Source organism: Notolepis coatsorum, assembly GCF_963971535.1.
Source record: "Notolepis coatsorum genome assembly, chromosome: 3".
NCBI lineage: Eukaryota > Metazoa > Chordata > Actinopteri > Aulopiformes > Paralepididae > Notolepis > Notolepis coatsorum.
The window spans coordinates 178,256,624-178,276,761 of record NC_140167.1 but is presented as its reverse complement, the minus strand read 5'-3'; positions in this window follow the sequence as shown (position 1 = coordinate 178,276,761).

Genomic DNA, 20,138 nt, shown 5'->3' with positions numbered 1-20,138 from the left:
TGCAATTAATTAATGCCTCATGCGTGCCCAAGTACTCAGCCACGTGTGAACGATAGGCCAAGTATACTTGCTGACATAGCAGCCTAGAATATTTAGCACTGATTTCAGGTGTAAAAAGCCTCACCACATGTCTGGCTTCCGCAGTCTACTGCTTAATTTAGTATAGGATGTTGTAAATTGATGCCCGAATCGCGGGACATTAGAGAGATGATGGAAATGTAGACCTCAAAATGGCGCAAAATGGCGCTAAATCTCAGTATGTAGCTAGCTAGCGAACCAGCTATGTCACCGCATTGAGAGGACAACAGCTTTATTACACACATATGGTTAATAAAGATATCAATCATATAACGTTACACAGCTATAGATAGTCTCCAGTTAATCTGGTATCATTACAACCCAAAACACGGTAAAATTAGCAATAACAGTAACGTTACTAGTACTGGTTAACTAGGCCTAGCTACTAGCCAGAACCTTTGTAATATTTGGTCACTTTCGGTAGCATGCTTGAACGGTAATGATTTATGTGTCGTGTCGTGTCGTGTGGCTTATTTATTAATAGAGGTTACCACATATTTTTACAAGGTTAGAGATGAACCGATTATAGAAATGAGTAGCTAAGTTGCATCTTGCGGTGGATAGCTAGCTAGCTAGCTAGCTGATGACGCGACAGATAGCTGTGAAGAGCTAGCTAATTTAGTTCCACAACGTTCACAGTGCATGGTTAACACGACGCAATAGGCACAATGGATGGGTTGAGATATAAATACTGTGCTAACGAAACGAGATCTTACCTTGAGTCAGTGAAGTCTTTTCCGTGATCGTGAAGAGGGTTTGTTGAACCGTGTTGACTGTGAACGTGGGACCGTGTTGACTGTGAACGTGAACGTGACCCTCTGACTGACTGGAACAAAAGGCATGTACGATAGTTCCCAGTGGGGGAGGGGTGTAGCTTTGCAGATCCCGGCGGAAACACCCAGCTCTCTGACCCAACACATGGGTTATGTCTCAGAGAATTGACCCATAATTATTATAACTCACAAATTGGGTCAAAATTGGGTCAAAATTTAATCTCAATAACCCAAATAATGGTTATGCTCAGAGAATTAACCCATAATTTTAACCCAACACGATTAACCAAGAAATTGGGTTATAGAATTGACCCATCTGTTTTTAGTGTGTATATTGACTGTAGAACAGGAGCTCTCTCTCGCTCTCTCTCTTGCTATATGTTGACCGTATCATGCCCAGCCTCGGGCAGCGCTATTATTTAAGAATATGTTGACTGTATGAAAAAAAAAATATATATATATATATATATATATTATTATTATTATTTTTTTTACCTTTTGGGGGGGGGGGGGGGGGGCTCGCGTTTAAATCTCGCACAGGGCCTCGCATTTCTCCCAGGCGGCCCTGTGCACACTGTAGTAGCATGAAAACTGGGACATGTTTTGTTGTGATTCTCCATGTTGAAATGTTGACTGATTTGGTTATATTTTTGTCAGTCTGCATCATTGATTTGGGTAGATGGAGAGAATTTTTTTCATCAGTCTGCATCATTGATTTGGGTATATGTAGATAAATAAATTATATTTTCATCAGTCTACAGCATTGGTCTTGTGTAGTGTTTGGTGAATTTATTGTATATTTGCACATTCTCTGTGTACTTCGCTTACAGTACTCTAATCACTGAGAAGTAGAATTGCTAAATGTGTTTTAGGTTAAGCACAGCAGTGTGTAACTGGTTCAAACAGAATTAAGTCATATGAAACGTGTGTTTCATATGGTAACAAAATGTAGTTTTTATAAATTAGTGTATAGTTTGTGTTTAATTTAGGATCTGAGGTGTTCTGATAATTGTGTGTGTGGTTGTGCTAATTGTGTGTAGTGTTTTGAAACACCGGGCCCTGTTTTCAAAATCGTGCTTAAGCAATCGAAAAAATTTAGGAACATACTACCAGCCAAAGGAAGAAGCAGAAAATGATGGACGAGTATGTAGTTGAGTCATCTTGTGGCACAAGCTCAGACCTCATGGAGATCAGCTAAGAAAGACAGAGACTGTTCTATCCAGTCCTCGACAGAATGCTGCAAGAGCTTGAGAGCAGGTTCTCATGAGTTGGAGAACAACGTATGAGAGGCATACAGGCATGTTATCCAGCCTCAGACCAGTTTCTCTCAGTGGAATTGCTGCAACCCCTCGCCACACATTACAATATCCAACTACTGCCAGAGGAGATCACAGTTGCAAAGTGTTTCCTGGCCAGGACAGGCAGAGATGCAGTCCCTACTATCCAAAGTGTCTTTTCCCTCCTGGATGATAATAATAATAATAATGCATTTGATTTATAATGAGCCTTTCAAGACACTAAAAAAAAAGTCCACAAATCGGTGAATGAAAAAATTATATAGGATCAAATGAAAACTACTACTTGCTAAAAATCGATGTTTAAAAGTAGTAAAAACCAAAGAAAAATACCAAACACTAACAAACATTCAGTACAGACAATGGGGATGCTGCCATAAAAAAAAAAATTAAAATAAAATGTAAACATTTTTTTTTTTTTTTTATATATATATTTTTTAGATCCGGGGCTAGGAGAAAAACATCCGGGGCTAAAGCCCCGGAAGCCCAGGGCTAACGACGCCACTGACCTCCAACTGGTCCTCGGCCGGTTGTCCGAGGCCCCGTTTGAGCCTCTTGAGCAGGCGTCTTTGGAACAGCTGTCTTTCAAGACTGCGTTCCTGCTGGCCATCACCTCCGCTAAGCGAGTGGGTGAGCTTTGTGCTCTCTCAGTGCGGCCGGAGTGCTTGTCTATTCGTGTCAATAGCAGTGCGACTCTGAGGCCTAATCCAGTCTTCGTGCCAAAAAATATCCGGAGTTCTTTTCGCTCCAGGGATATTGTGGTTCAGGCGTTTCATCCGCCTCCTCACGCTGGTGAGTTAGAGGCGCGCCCTCACCTGTCGTGTCCAGTCCGGGCTTTGGGGGTTTACCTCAGCCGGACTCAATGCCCTTTTTTGAGGGCACTCCATCCACCCCCCCCCCCCTCTTCGGGGGACAACTTTATTATTTATTATACGTTTTAACTATTTACAGTACAAAATTAAATAAAAAGTGTAGTAAAATAAGAAAAATATTAAAAAAATATATTTCATTGCCCTCTCGGAGGGGGGGAACTCAGACTAGACATTGACAAACAAATTACAACTAAGGACAATGAAGGACAACAACGAATACACATGACAAGGGAAAGGGGGGGGGGCAGAGAGGGGAGTAAGTAAAGTAGCGGGTGAGGAGGGGGATTGAGAGAAGGGTGGGTTATGGAGTGGATGGCTCACAGATCAGCTCTTTGTTTGTTACGGTGGCTCTCGCGCTGGTAAGGCACTGTCGAATCAGCGCCTGTCACATTGGTTGTGCGAGGGCATTGCCCTTTGCTACACGTTGGCTGGGCTGGCCCCCCCTGGGGGTGTCAGGGCGCACTCCACTCGTGGGGTGGCGGCCTCTGCCGCCTTGTTAGGGGGGGCTTCGGTGGAGGACATCTGTGCTGCGGCCTCCTGGTCCTCCCCGGGTCCATTCGTTAGGTTTTACCTCATGGACATGACTGCGGGTTCTGTTTCCCAGGCGGTTTTGAGGTCTGGGACCTCCCCTGCGTCCCGCCCTTCGGTGGGTTAGCAGGGGTGTGGGTGTGTGCCACGAGGTGCTGTGTCACACGTGGTCCCGCCTGTGCTGTGCGTTTTTAGGGGTCTCTAGTTCCCTCTTTTTCGCACTTGGGTGGAGTTGACTGCCGCCCCCTCTTCACTAGGAAGGGGGGGTGATGGGACTCCCCTCCCCCTGGTGGTAGGGCTTGCGGGTCCTCAGGGGGTACATTTGTCGGGCCACGCGTCAGCTCTGCCCCATATCTCAATGGCAAAGAGCGAGACGCGATTGGCCAGTCCCTTGGGGGGGGGTTCTTGATGGAAAACTTTTCCCGAGGAAGGGCGAGTGTGACCATGCCTGGTGCCTTATAGGGGTACGCTGGGGCAGGGCCTGGTCAAATGCATGGGTGCTTTGTTTCGTTAATGAAGTACAGTAGGTACTGGAGATGAGGTATATCTCAATGGCGAAGAGCGAGACGCTCAGCCAGTACTCATATAACTAGGTTATATACATAACCTATCGTTCATATAGTTTAACTAGCGTGATTTTTTTCCGTAGCCTTTGTTTGCGAAGACGCTCTCTTTGGTTTAGCGCCGAAGGGTCTCTTCTGCCTAATCCTAACCCTAACCTTAACCTTAACCCTAACTAACCTTAACCTTAACCCTAACCCTAACCTTAACCTTAACCTTAACCCTAACCCTAACCTTAACCCTAACTCTAACCCTAACTCTAAGCATAACCCACTTCGAAAGAGGGCCAAAGCATAACCACTTTGAAGCAGAGAATATATGTACAAAGCGGAAGAGACCCTTTGGCGCTAAACCAGAGAGGGTCTTCGCTGTACGCGGGCTAGCCAATCAGAGAGCGTCTTCGCAAACAAAAGCTATGGAAAAAAATCACGCGTTTAACTAGTATACAGCTCAGACAACAACTTAAAGGTCAGGTCAGCTTAGATAGATACTTTATTAATCCCCTTGGGGAAATTCAGCTTGACTTAGATGTGACATGTCCAAGTAAATCACATGTTCTTTTTCTTGTTGTCTTCATATCAATCTTGTGACAGATACGACAAAACCCCTAATCTCATCTTTGTTTACCTTTATTGTCATTATCTGTTATTAATTTGTCATCTTTTGACATCATGTCAAACTATGTATTTATTGTAAGTATGACCAGAGCTCTTTTTCACTTTCTAGTCAGACGCTTTTGTGTTTCTGATTGTAAACGGCGCATACTCTTTCTATGGCAATAGAAACAGATAATAAACGATGTTCTATTTTTGATACAATTTGACTCCTCTGAATTTCTACAGTTTCACTGTTGGGCTCATTTAAAATATTCCACAACAGGTTCAATGTGTTTACTGTAATATGTACATGACTCAACCATATTTGTGCATCGCCCTAAGCCCAAGAGGAAGGGTCCCGCTGTGAGAACCACCACAAAACCTCCAGCACATGTTCATGCAGTGGCCAATGACCACATATTGTGCCCAAATTAACTTTGGTATGAATAACGTGAAGTTATAATTTATTTAATATTTCAATGACTAGCCTACACACCCTCGCTGTAGCACTGACAATGCCATGTCATAATTTCAGATATTGAGGGACAAATTAGCACCTATCTGGGCTAAGCCCCGGATCTCCTACAATCCTAAATCCGCCCCTGCGCATGAGCCTAGATAATAATAATAATAATGTGCGAGCCCTCGCACACACGCAGGTTTTGCCCCCACGCCGGTAGATAATAATAATAATGCGAGAGCCCTCGCACACACGCAGGTTTTGCCCCCACGCCGGTAGATAATAATAATAATAATACTTAGAATAATAATACTTAGACAAACGCACGCAATTGGCACAAGTGTAAATTATGCATTCGTCACTCACTTCTAATATTGACACACTTAGCTCAACTCGTTCGTCAGCTGGCTGTGGAGCCTATGGTCACAAGTTCAAATCACTCTTAGTTCAATTTTTTTTTATTTTTTTTTTTTTACGTTTAATTAATTTATCATCTTGATTGATTGATTGATTGAAAACTGTATTAACAGATTGCAGAATGGGTACAGTACAGTACAGCTCAAAACATACAATTGTTAAGGGGATGCAGACCAGAGAAAGACTTTCGTCTTGTTTACATCAGGGTTCCCCATTTTCAATTCATCATAACATAATGACATACATGACATACAGATAGACAGTACTGCTACATCTATACATTTATGACATACCAGATTTGCAAATACAGTACTGTTTGTGATACGAAAAGAGTCCAGAAAAGAGAGTATATACATTTGACGTAGAAACTGTACATTGGAGGAGGTTGGGTAGGTGGGGTGGGGTTGGGGGGGTGGGGGGGACTGTACATTGGAGGTGGTTGGGTGGGGGGGGGGGGGGGGGGGGGGTTGGGTAGGAGGGGTGGGTGGGGGACACTGTACAACTGTACAAGCAAAACTGTACATTGGAATATTGACAAAACCATACTTGGTCATTTACTGTACATTGGAGGGGGTTGTGTTAGGACATTTACAGGGGCCAGTTTCGAATTGCAGTCTCCCGTAGGTGTTCGTTGAGAGTGGTTTTGAAAGTGGGTAGTGATTCACATTCCTTTACAGCTTTGGGTAGGGCGTTCCACATTGATGTGGCATAATTGCAAAACGTGTTTAGTCCCTTGTTTGAGCCGAATCTGGGTTTAACATGATTTGTGGAGCTCCCTCTGGTGTTGTGATCGTGGTATTCACTGACCTTTGGGAAGTATTTTGACATGTACATGGGTACCTTGGTCGTGTAGTGTATCTTGTAGACCAGGCCCATTGCAAGTTGCTGTACTCTGTCGTCTACTCTAAGCCATCCTAGGTTGTCAAAGTGGGCAGGGGTGAGGTGGGTTCTAGGAGTAAGGTCAAGCAGTAGTCTGACCAGTTTGTTTTGAGATGTTTGTAATCTCTCTATATTAACGTAACTAGCTATTCATATCAATCGAAATAACGTTCATCTCTCTATATTAACGTAACTAGCTATTCATATCAATTGAAATAACGTATTGTATTGTTTTCATCTCTCTATATTAACGTGATTCCATCAACACATAGGTAATATGCTCTTGAGCGTGACGCGACTTTGGGCTTCATTATTCAGCCACAGTGTTGATGGAATCACGTTAATATAGTGTTATGTCGTAGTAAGAATGAGTAATGGACACTTTAGTACCAGCGTCTGTCTTTATTCACATCCATACCAAGAGCTACCTTGCTCAGTCATCCTCTCCACCTGGTGTGTCACACCGGGGCACATCCAGCCCGGTGTAACCCATGCTCTAGGTTAGAGCTCCGCCTACAGGCCTAATGGAGACACCACATATCCTTCTCAATAAGACAACACTTACATGGCTGGTTATAACTGTAACTTAGAATCCATTAAGGCTAAACAGTAAAAAGAACATTTACTCTACCGTTCTTATTCCTGCCTATGAAAAACAGAATAAACATTTGTATACATATTTCAATTCTATGCATTACTAGCATTCAAGTCTGCCACAATTATGATTAACCAGACCCGTTAACTCTTTCACCTTTCAGCATTACTAATATCAATATTACATAACACTTTTCTCAGTGGCTCATCACAAAGTCCTGAGTCCACACAGGTGCTCGTCTCGGCCTGGCCTGTCTTACAAGTTCTGTGTGTGTGTCAGAAGGTGGCCCTGCTGTAATGTCACCGTCCAAAGGCGACCCCTCGCCGCCCCCCTCTCCTCTCCAAAGAGAGACCGGTGCCAGATGGGAAGCATTCCAACAGCGTCCATCAGCCAGCATGTAGGTGTGCGGCCCTTTCTGTCCCACCACCTTGAGTGGCTTGGAGAACTTGCACTGAGTCTTAGGAAGAATGCCAGGTTTCTTAACCCGAACGTATGAGCCACATGGGAATGACACACTCTTCGCACCTCGCCTTTGATCCGTGTACGCCTTGCTTCTGTCCTGTTGCACGGCTACTCTGGCGGCTATGTCCTCCGACGAGTGTGGTGTGGCTTGTGGAATCTGAAATCCAGCCACATGGAGTTTGGTGCGCATAGGCTTACCATGCAACAGTTCTGCTGGTGAATGCTGTGTCGCAGAGTGAGGAGTAGACCGCTAGGCCTGTAAGAAGTCTGTTGTAAACTCCTTCCATTGCTTGCCTTCCAGCGAGGCCGTCTGCAAGCTGTCTTTCAAACTGCGGTTAAAGCGTTCTATTTCCCCATTTGCCCGTGGATAATACACAGATGACTTCCTGTGCACTATGCCCCTGTCTTGGAGAAACGCCTCAAACTCCCGAGACACAAACTGAGAGCCATTGTCAGAGACGAGCTCTTTCGGATTGCCCTCTCTGCTGAAAACTGTAGATAGGAATATTGTCATAGTCCGTGATGTAACCTGTGGCACAAAAGCTATCTCAGGCCACTTACTGTAGTAGTCTATTAGTGTGATTGCAAAGCGACAGTCCAGGGGCGCTTTATCAAAGGGCCCCACCACGTCAATTGCCAGTTTCTCCCAAGCCCCAGTAGGATAGGGCACAGGCTGCAGTAGAGAGGTGTGTGTGACTGCTGACTTGTCATGTGACTGGCATGTGTTGCATGCTTTGATAGCCAACTCAACCTGGGCATCCATGCCAGGCCACCAGTATACTTCTCTGAGTCTCTGTTTTGTCCTCACGATTCCCTGGTGAGTGTCGTGAGCCAGGGAGATCAGTTTGGGCTGTAGACTCTCTGGGACGAGCAGTCTATATGGGCCTCGCACGACACAGTCATCGTGTAGAGAGAGTTCGTTCTGTAGTTTGAAGAACATCCGTAGGTCCGGGTCTAGATCCTTTTCGGATTTAGGCCATCTGGAAGTGAGTATCTCACGTAGTTTCAGTTGCACCGGGCAGGCAGTGCATGCAGCTTTGAACTCCGCCGCCGTGATAGCTGAGAGATTAGAGACAAGAGCTACCACTTCCACGTCCTCCTCCTGGCTAGGTTCTGAGCCGGGTCGTGGGAGACGGGACAGGCAGTCCGCAGTGACGTTTTCTCTGCCGGGCTTGTACTGAATGTCATAGCAGAATGACATTAGCCTAGCGGAGCACCTGGCCACGCACATGCCCGCTCTACCTTGACCTTTTGAAGAGAGCAGTGTGGTCAGGGGACTGTGGTCTGTCCATAGTGTGAAGTGTCTTCCCCACAGGTATGTCCTCCACTTTTCCGTTGCCCACACACAGCCCAGCGCCTCTTTTTCCACAGTAGAATATTTTCTCTCTGCCTGGGACAGCATGCGGGAGGCGAACGCCACAGTCCTTTTTGAGGCGTCCGGATGCATCTTTTTTTTTTTTTTTTTTTTTTTTTTTTTTTTTTTTTTTTTTTTTTTATCTTTCTTCCCCTCCTTTTTTTCCCGATTTTTCTCCCATCCCACCCTTCCTGGTTGTTGCGTACTTTCCCCTACTGTTGGTCCGGGAGACCGGAGACTGTCACATGCTTTCCTCCGACGCATGTGCAGCCTGGGGCAGGCCAACCTGGCCGCGCAGGTTCTCACCGGGGAGAGTGTAGCGTGTGGGAGGCCACACTATCTCTTCTCAGTTCCAACCCTTGCTGAGCAGGCGCCCCGACCGAACTGTAGGGGTCGCTGTCCACAACGCCCAGGACCCACCCTTCAGCTTTCCCACCCCCTGATACAGCCAATTGTATCAGTGTGAGAGGACAGCCAAGCTGATAGCAACGCCGGGAGCTGGATTCGAACAGGCGAATCCTAGTGTCTCCCGGTGTTGGTGACGAACGTAATCTCCGTGCGCCACCTGCCCCCCCCGAGTATTGGCTCTCTTGTTGAGAGGGCTCTGCCTAGTGGCGAGGGGTGCCTGATGTCTTGGCCCCCCTTCATCTCACTATAATTGTCCAACATTCGTGTTGTCTATTGTGCTAGAACTCCTGGTCAAAGTTCTCTGTCTTGGGTGTGAATGCCTTTGCACACCCAAGTGTATTTTTCTCAACACTGGTCCCAACTGAATTTGTCTGGTTGCACTGAGCTGACGTGACCTTGCCGTCTAGTATCTGCATCTGTAATGCAGTAAACAGGTCCCTCCCTAACACTGGAGACCCATTCTGCACAATGTAAATTTCTGCGTCAGTGCAGCGGTCACCAAAAGCTACACTAGCCTTCAAGCATCCATGAACGGGGATTGCATTACCTCCATAGCTGACTAGACTTAGCTTTGGTGTTGTAAGAGATGCATTAGGGAATAATTGCATGTAACTCGCTCTGGGCAAAATAGACACAGCTGAACCTGTATCTAGCATGAGCTCAATGTCCTGACCGTCTCGTTCATCTGTGCTAACCTGCACTGTACACACTATCTTTTCAACCGAACGTGCACCATCTACCATGCACAATACAGTCACTTCAGGTACAGTCTGTTAGAACCTATGGTTACAGGAGTTCAGAGGCCCGTGAGGTATACTATAATTCTAGGAGAGTACTCTGCGTTGTTTCTATACATCTGTTACTGGCTGAAGTCACCCGATCAAAGTGAAAAGACGGCGGTTGAATAATCTTCAGACGGACAAAAAGCTCAAATCAGAATATAGAGTTTATTACAAAACAACGCCTATTATACTAATGTTGGATTCTAAAGCCGCTCCTAGGACAAAGTCGACTTCAGGCTGATCCAAACTAATCAAAAAAGATTATCAACAGATACTCGAATTATTTCTGTCTAATCTGCAGTTGTCTGCTGGCATCAGGATGCTCTGCTGGTTTCGTCTCAGAGTCAGTTGCAGGGGTATGGTGTCTCTTGTCCACCGTGTGGTCCATTCGTCTGTGGTCTGTTTCATCTGTTCTTTCGTCTCTCGGCGGGTTCGCTGTTTAAAAAACCTAAGCCCCACCTCTCGGATGACGCAGGGGCTAGAAGGCTTGGTTTGCTCTTGGCCAATAGAATTCTAGTCGGCGGCCATTTTGGGTCTCTGGTTTCAAGATAACACCAACTAGGGGTTGATTTGAATGTCCCAGAGGAGGGTTTCGTCCGTTGGAATTTAAGCCATATAAGTTTGACAGGATGCTTTAAATATGGTTTTGTCTATTTTTTGGTATCTTGAAACCTAGATATTACTCTCTAGTTTATCTAAACCTCCTAGGTCAGTCTTTACACAATGTTCCTAGTACGTTTTAAACATATTTTATCCTAATTGAGTCCTTAATTTAATATAAGAAGTATTTGAATATTCCAATCTATTGCTTACTTTATTTGTCCTTTTTCTAGGTGTAGGCTAAACTACTTTTGCAGTCAGTTTTAAGTTCTAAACACACTATTTTGTTTAACTTGGTTTCCCGCTAGTAATAGTCTTAAATATTAGTTCTAAATTAACTAGAATCTTATTTCTTTAACAATGATATGGTTCTCCTATTTTCTTAATGTTTTTAGTGGGTATGCCAATATTGATCCAATATTCACCCTTTCTCTTTGTCTCTGGCTTTTAGCAGAGTCTGTTTCTTAGATTCTCATTTGAGGCTGGTCATAAACCCCTCCATTCTCTGTAACGCTGCTCTTCCCAGTATGTTCCCATGGCAACCTAACTTATCCATCACACTCTATCGAGGTCAAGCTGACAGAACCTGATTTAAAGTGGTTTCACAATCTGTTTTAGTATCTGCTCTAAGTTACCTTATCAGCTAAAGTGACCAGTGTTCCTGTCTAACTCAACTACAGTTTTGCTCCATTGGTCTCTTGTGCCCACTTCAGTATCCTCCAATATTATATTTTATTCTATTTGATATTATCTAGCATATCCATTTGTAATGATTAGTTACTTTTCCTAAGATAATCTATTGAATATTTAGCATGCTTTTAACCCTTTGCAATATGTTTTTGGGGAGTTATAAAAATACAACGACGAGAGGCTGCCACTCTCGCCCTAGCAAGGAAGGCAGTGAAGCATGACTGGCACATCCTACACAACACCACAACAACAACAGCACCTATGAGCAGACTCAAGTCCCGCCACCCCTACAACAAGGTGGCACAAGAGATGCTCCGTTCCACCACTGATGACCTATCCAGAAATGGATGGCTGGCGGCAGCCTGGAAGAGAGAGTGGGAGAGTGCTGGGCCAACCCGTATCCACCACCACATCTGGGATCCAGGAGATGGCGCCACAGGAGACGATCTTCCACGCCGGCAATGGGTTCTGCTGAACCGTTTAAAGGGGAACTATCTTATAAATGGCCTTTTTCAGTGTTTAGCATTGTTTCCTAGCTATGTGGACTTATATTAATATGATCTATGTCTCTAATTCTCATATTGGCGCATTCTTCCAATTCTCTTCTCACAATATTCACCCTCACTGAACTGAGTCATCTGAAAATATTATGATTTGTGATGTCAGAGAGACACCGCTGCATGATAATGTTCAGGCGCAGTGGTTTAGGTGCCCAGGCTCAAAACGGCTTAAGATCTTGAGGTAGAAAAATGCTGTTTTTGAGGACTTCATTAGAAATACAAAATAATGAATTAAAAAAAATTTAAAATTACAGAGGTGTTCCATAAACCCACAGGAATTGTGTAAAAGTGCCCAAATAGTGAAAGAAATAGTAAAATAGTTCCCCTTTAAGATCTGGGGTTGGTCGCTTTAAAGCATCATTAAAGAAGTGGGGCCTGGCAGACAGCGCTGCATGTGAGTGTGGAGACCCTGAGCAGACTGTTGACCACATCCTGACCATCTGCCCCCTATACAAACCACCCTCGGAAGCCAGCCTCTTTGATGTGGGACCAGAGTTAAGGGCATGACTACAAGATACGGAGTTGGACCTCTGACGTTACACGAAAGAAGAAGATATTTAATTTAGACAATTTACCACATTCCCCCATTTGAGGGTTCACCCTCACATATAGACAGTATAATTTCTAAATTAAACATACTTTTACCACTACTTTGGATAATACACACAATAAACCCCATAATTTCACTTACATTTTTTTTTAAATACAAAAAGTTTACCTTCTGTACAGTATATAGTCATTCTTTCACTCCCCCCCTCCCTCGTTAGATTTCATCATTCTCACACACCATCAGTTATTATACGACAGCACGACTAAGAAAGTTGTTCCTGTTTTTCCAAGGAACTACCCTTTCAATAACAGCTTTTTTTTGTTTGTTTTATGTCTATTTTTATCCATGTTCTTAAATCAATGTGTCTAGTTATGCAATTCACTCTGCAAGAAAAAGATTAATACATCACACAAAAAGATTAACATTCTTAAGAAAAAGAGGGGGAGTAAAAACAAAATATATACAATTCCCCTCTACCGACCTCTAAGGTCTGAATTATCCTTAGCTTCAACCCTGTCAGTTATCCCTCACTGATACCGCTGAGGTCTATTGATAACTCGCTGTGGTCGTGGCTGTTCAGTCGGTTCTGCGCTAATCGCTGTTTGATCCCTGGTGTACCGCTCTGGTACTGTCCTGAGGTCCACAGAAGGGAAACCATGTTCCCCTCTGTCCTTTTATTGCTATTGGATTTGTTATTACAACACACAATTGATTGGAAAGTCACATTTTTCTCCCTCAGATACATTCTTCTACTGTTCTGAGTCGACAATACATGTTTCCAAATTATTTATCTATGTACTTTTACATGGCTTCTATATGTTTATTATTCAATTAAATCACATTTCTCTCATTTATTTTGTGCTGTACTGTATTACTAGACCAATGTCTCAAGTTCAACACAACATATTCCCACCACCCTTTGAGTGTGTAATATCATTACACAATCATACTTTTTTTCCAGATAGGTTCTCGGTCCGGACAGCGCTGTTCTGACGGCCTCCACCAACAGACCCTATATGTGCGGTAACAAACCACATTCACCTTAATCCCACATCTTTCACACACCCTGCCAGCCCCTAACAAGCTGCTGCAGAGTCTCCCATAAGACAATTATCAATTTCACATATCTGCACCCTACATCAACACTATTTGGCCAATGGCGACCAAAATTATCAGAGCTTATCTATGTACAGAGAGCCTTGTTTTCCCAACCCTCTACACACACCAAAACGTGACACAACCGCCCAGATTCTACATCTGGACTCTAATGAGCGGAAAACAGAATTATGAATTTGCTCCTGTCCACTCCTCCGTTTCCAGCTCATCATGCAGACTCCACTATCAGTCCCGCTGTGTCACTCACCAACCTGTACCTGACAGACGAGAGCTCGTCTCTCAGCCCGCCAGTATCTATGAAAAAGAATAAAAACGAAAAGATGCCAAAACAAAAAAAAATAAAACGTGAGTGTCATATCATGCAACACAACTCATAATATACTCATCAAACAAAATCAAACTTCCATCCGGAGGTATAAATACCCCCTCCAAAAACCTAGGAAAGAAAAAGAAATAAAACAATATATATATAGTTCCATTCTATGATTTTTTTTTTTTGACCAATACCTCTACTGATCAAGCATGATTAATTATTACTGGTCACTAACTGAAGTAGTACCATATTTGTCCACTTTGTAATATTATAATGTTCCATTATCCTGTTTTAAACCTCCAAATATGTTAATATGGTTTGTCATGCATCGCCAGTTACTCCTGCTTCCTCCCATTTCACTTACCCAATGTTAGTCCTCACAACTTTTTAGTAACTTGCACACATAATCTAATCATCCAACCTATCTATATATACATTTTTCCTTTTTTATTTCCTCTTCATTTCCTACTTATCTAGTCAGTTTTAAGATTTAATATCTAAACCAATTCCCCGGAGCGGTGTAGCCCCTCCTACACATTTCCTCATCGTTCCTTTCCGCCTGGGGCCTCTGCAGACACAACCTTCGTGTACAATTTCTTTGATAATGACCCAATATCCCACAGTTCCAACATCGCGGTCCATGACCCCTTCTTAGTGGGGCGGAACCACAAACCCTGGGGGCCTCCTGCCTGTAATCGGATGGCTCCGGTCCCACCCTTAGCCGGGGCGGTGGTCCACCCAAATCACTCCGTTGTTGAATGGAGGGTCCTGAAAACTCCACCCTCCTGTGGTACATGTCACAATGCCCTTGCTGCTCAGCTCCCCGTCCGGGCAACGGAGCACGTGGCATCTCTTGGTCATGCAGCCCTTGTCCTGCAGCTCGAAACATTATTTCCAAAATCACATTTGCCATCATCTCATTCTGTTCAGCCTGTACTTGCTCATGCATTTCCGCCCAGTGAGCAGCTTGTTCGATAGCCAGCTGCCTTTCCACCAGGTCTCTACGGACTGTCTCACCTCGTTCGGACGCTTCCACGAACGCCCTCTGTCGTTCTTGCGAGAGGTATGTTTGCACTGGCACTGGCTGTCTGGCTCCTTGTCACTGGGCCTCTTGCCCCGTCCTGGCTCTGGTGCCGGGGAAGATCTGGGTAACAGGAACTTGTGGGCTGAGAAAACTGTTCATGTATATTCCCATACCTGTTGTCAGTCCCACATCCCTGTGGCTCTGGATCGCTCCGTATTGGCCACTCCCTCTGTCTCCCCAACTCCTGTCCAGTCTCTGCTCCAGCCGCAAAGCCAGGGTGGTTCTCCTCTGACTGCAGTAACAATGCAGCCCTTCTCTGTCTCTTTGTCATTTTGTAGTTACCTGAAGTGGTTACTCCAGTCTGAATCGGCCCCATCGACTCCTGTTCGACGGACACTGGTTGGATTAGAACAGTTAACTCTGCTTGTCCCTTCCCGATGACCCCCTGTGTTGGAGTCAAAGTCATCATTTCAAGTCTCTCCACCATGCCTGTTGTAGTGGATTTTCCCAAGCTCAAACGCATAATGTACAGGTCCACCGCTACAGGTCGGCACTAAACATGGTAACAGTGCACCACACCACTTTAGTAATATCACATATGCAGAAAATGACTAGAAGTAGCCTATCAAGCAGCAACCCCCAGGACTTGATATTGGCTGACAAGCAATAGGCAGCAACCCCCCCAAGACCGATACTAGCTGATAGGGCTGAGGTGAAGTAACAAAGGGGTTGTTTACTCTAACAGTAAAACGCCCTAGTGTTACTTCCCTGCAGGCAGTATCTGGCTATAGACAGTCACCTAACGTGGGGGGTTGTTTACAAAGTCCCCTAGATTCAAAGGAATGAGCCGCTCCTATTTTTCATGAGGAGACAGCTATGAGCCAATCTGATAAGAATAACACTAAATTTGGTGAGAATATTAGTAAAAACAGTTATTTAGATTTACAAAGTACCCCTAGCTTCAAAGGTATAGCAATTCATCTGTTTACAATACTAAACGGATTAAATTAAGACTAAATTGGCCATTATTCAAGATATAAGGTTTAAGATAAGTGGAACTGCCTAACAGAAAGACTACATTAGAGGTTTAAGAAAAATAAACCTTACTTTTGATTGATAACTTGATAAATCTAATTTGCCAGATACATTTAAACGTGAAAACTGAAGAATTCTCTAAGACCAAGATTCAGGCTATTCAAAGCCAGCAAAGTATGCCCTTAGAAGGAAATATCCGGTGTAGGCGAGCTTCAAAATGGCCGCTACCCAGTCTCATCCAATCAGAAGCTCTTTCTCTTCTTAAAGACGTCCTCCCAGCTGACGTAAAATAGGGGAGGAGGAAACTCGTTAAAACGAGCAGTTGAGAGAGCAGTAGACAGAACGAACACAAACGACCGGACGCATGTTTTTTCCCCTACTGGACGGGCCGGACGACGAGTTGAGACGGACACCATCGAACCAACGAGGAGACGAGACGAGATAGATACTTTGCTAGTAGCGACTTAGTCTGGAACACAAGCTGAGGGCATAGTCTCATGTTTTTGTTTCATAGCTTTCAAGCCGTTTGTTATTTCACTTTGCTTGTGAAATAAAAAGTGAACTTTAACAAAATTCTCTGCCTCCTCATTTCACCCGCCGTCTCTCTGCCGTCGAACAAGGCCATTTTCTGGCCTTTTGAAAGTACAAGGGAATTGGTACCGGACGAACACACAACGCAGAGTAGATTTAAGCTGGTTCTGTATATCAGAACAGAACCATAGACCCCTTGATACTTCAAAGTGGTGCCGTCGACCCTTGAACGTGAAACGCTCTTGATTTTGATTTTTTTACGTCTGAATAAGCACTGGACATCAGGATCGATCGGCTGCCGGAGAGATTCGACACGACAGGATCCTGAAAATAGGTGAGTGGACACGAGCCGTGATGACTGAACACGGAGAGCGTTCTGTTCGAACTGGGGTTGACTTAGAAATGTATGCCTCAATAGTTTGGTGTTGGAATGCCCGGTGGGATGATAGTGCCGGGCTTCACTGGGCGAGGTGGTCGTAGTGTCTCTCGAGGGGGGAGATCGATGGGGTGCGTAAGCGCGCAGAATCATATTGGCTACATCCAATCGGCAAGCGGGGACGTTTTACACGGTACAACTCGCAAATTGGTAGCGCCGGGCTTCACTGAACAAGATGGTCGTTGATCGTGGCCTCAATAGTTTTAGTGTTGGAAGGCGTCGGTGGAATACATTCCAGTTAATAGATAAACCTAAGTCGTATTTTCCGGATAGGTGCATGGTGAGATGAGATATTTTTCGTGCCTGAACAATGGGGGATAAAAGGTGTACGTTTGTGGGTAGGATCTCCGCTTGTGGCCGTCTCTCGGACGACGACGGGCGGACATCTGAACCATCCAGCACCGTCCAGCACTGCTCAGGTCACGAATCCGGATGTGTGTAAAGAAGGGGAGTCAAAATGGCATAAGCATTACGGGTCGCGAGATATATAACGTGGGGAAAAATATGCAGAGGGGGGCCTCACCGAAGCTTAGACTTTGGAGCATATTTCGGTACACGTTCGTCGCAGCAAAGAGGTGAACAGGAGTACTTAATAATGATTCGTTTCAATGTGCTGTTTGTAAACTAAACATTCAGTACATGTATAGTGAACTATTGCTCTTAAGCGCGGTAAAAATGAGCGCGCCGATACTAAGGCTCGAGCTATCGACTGGCTGGGAGCTTAAGATAGCCTTTTTGAAAACGGGGAACAACAAACACTTTGAACCAGGAGTCATTCTAGCAATACAGGTATGAGAAGTGTTTATGTTTGTGAGCTGTAGAATTAAGCGCTTATATTATACTTGGAGTTTATTCAATACTATAGGCCGCTTGTCGTGGCTCGCGGCTGCAGTAATACTGGGTCTGTTCAATACTGAATGATTGTGAATGAATGGAAGTATATGATTAAAGCGAATATGCTACTTAAAGTGTGTTCAATATTGTAGGTCGCTGTCGTCGTAGCTAAGCGGCTAACTAGCAATATTGTAGGCCGCTGTCGTCGTAGCTAAGCGGCTACCTAGCTGCGTGCTAATATGCTACTTAAAGTGTATTCAATATTGTAGGCCGCTGTCGTCGTAGCTAAGTGGCTACCTAGCTGCGTGCTAATATGCTACTTAAAGTGTATTCAATATTGTAGGCCGCTGTCGTCGTAGCTAAGCGGCTAACTGGCTGCGTGCTATGATACTAAATTCAATATTGTAGGCCGCTGTCGTCGTAGCTAAGCAGCTAACTAGCTGCGGGCTAATATACTAATAGGAGGTGTTCAACATTGTAGGCCGCTGGCGTCGTGGCGTAGGGCTGCCTTGCTACTAGGATTATTCAATACTGTATGTTGTGGATGGGGTGATATTGCAGTGTAACTGAGTTATCATCAATGTTGAATGCGTCGTGTGAATTGCAGTATTGACTAATGTTAGTATTAATGTTGGATGCGTGGTGTGAGCTGCAGTATGAAAGTGACTAATGTAATAATGGTTAGACTGGTTGATAGGCCGTGTGAATGACTCGCGCATGCGCGTTGGTCTGAAAGGACGATATGTGTGGTGTGTGGAGCGAGCGAGCAGAGTGGGTGGTATGTGGTTAGAAGTACACTAGGTGGCGCCAGAGTCATGTCTTGGGCTCCCGTCCTGCTGTCGGCATGGCAGGATGGGATTCTCGGGATGTCTCGCGGTGCGTGGCCATCTTGGGTGGAGCGCCGTGGTCGCCATCTTAGATGGGGCAAGGGGTGTCCATTGTAAGGCATTCATTTTTTCAAAGCGATGTGGTTGGAACTGCGCTAGGGGGCGGTGGAGACATGGCTTGAACTCCCGTCCTGGGGTAGATACAGGAGGTTTTTATCCCTGGTGATGCAGTACAATTCTTCACGTTGTGGTGGCGTTCCTGACTTTATTACGTTGACGGTATGATTAGATTAATAGGCAGTGGTGACGTTTTGGAAGCCACGGACGTGTTCATATGTCTCTCTTTGAGGACCCCCCCCCCATATTCCTTTGTTATCTGTCTCTCTCCCTCCCTCCACCCTCTCTCTCTCTCACCACCTACTCTCCCCCCCTCCCCCTCTCTCTCAACTCTCCCTCCCTCCCTCACCACCCCCTCTCCCTCCCTCCCTTCCCCTCTCCCTCTCTCTCTCACCACCTACCCCCCCTCTCTCTCTCTCCCTCCCTCTCTCCCTCTCTCCCTCCCTCCACCCTCTCTCTCTCTCTCTCCACCTACTCTCCCCCCCCCCCTCTCTCTCTCCCTCCCTCTCTCCCTTCCTCCCTCCCTCCACCTTCTCTCTCGCTCTCTCAACTCTCCCTCCCTCCCTCACCACCCCCTCTCCCTCCCTCCCTTCCCCACCCTCTCTCTCACCACCTACTCTCCCCCCCCTCTCTCTCTCCCTCCCTCTCTCCCTCCCTCCCTCCACCCTCTCTCACCACCTACTCCCCCCCCCCCTCTCTCCCTCCCTCCCTCCACCCTCTCTCACCGCCTACTCTCCCCCCTCTCTCTCTCTCCCTCCCTCTCTCCCTCCCTCCCTCCCTCCGCCCTCTCTCTCCCTCCCTCACTACCCCCTCTCTCTCTCTTCCTTCCTCCACACTCTCCCCCCTTTCTCTCTCCCGCTATCTCTTGGGGGGCTTGTTTTTGGTTTTGTACAAATGGCAGGGGTGGAGGGTCTGTTGTTGAAATCGTGAAGTGGTTATGGAACAGGTAGGAATCACGTGTTATGTCTCTTTGAGCTGTATTAAGGCCAGACCCACCGCTCTTCCCACTTTCCCCCCGCCCCTCACATCTGTAGGTCCCAAGGTACCTGTCCCTCTCCTAAATCCCTTGACCTTCCCTAGCTTCCCCTAACCTACCCTAACCTACCCTAGTCCCTTAAGCCTACCCTACCTCCCCTAAACCTGCCTCTCTCTCCTGCCCTGACCTCCCTCTTTCCATAGCCCTAGCCTCTCCCTCCCTAGCTTCCCCTAACCTACCCAAGCCTACCCTAATCCTTTAACCTACCCTGACCTACCCTAATCCCCTAACTTACCCTAACCTACCCTAGTCCCTTAAGCCTACCCTACCTCCCCTAAACCTGCCTCTCTCTCCTGCCCTGACCTCCCTCTTTCCATAGCCCTCTCCCTCCCTAGCTTCCCCCAACCTACCCAAGCCTACCCTAATCCTTTAACCTACCCTGACCTACCCTAATCCTTTAACCTACCCT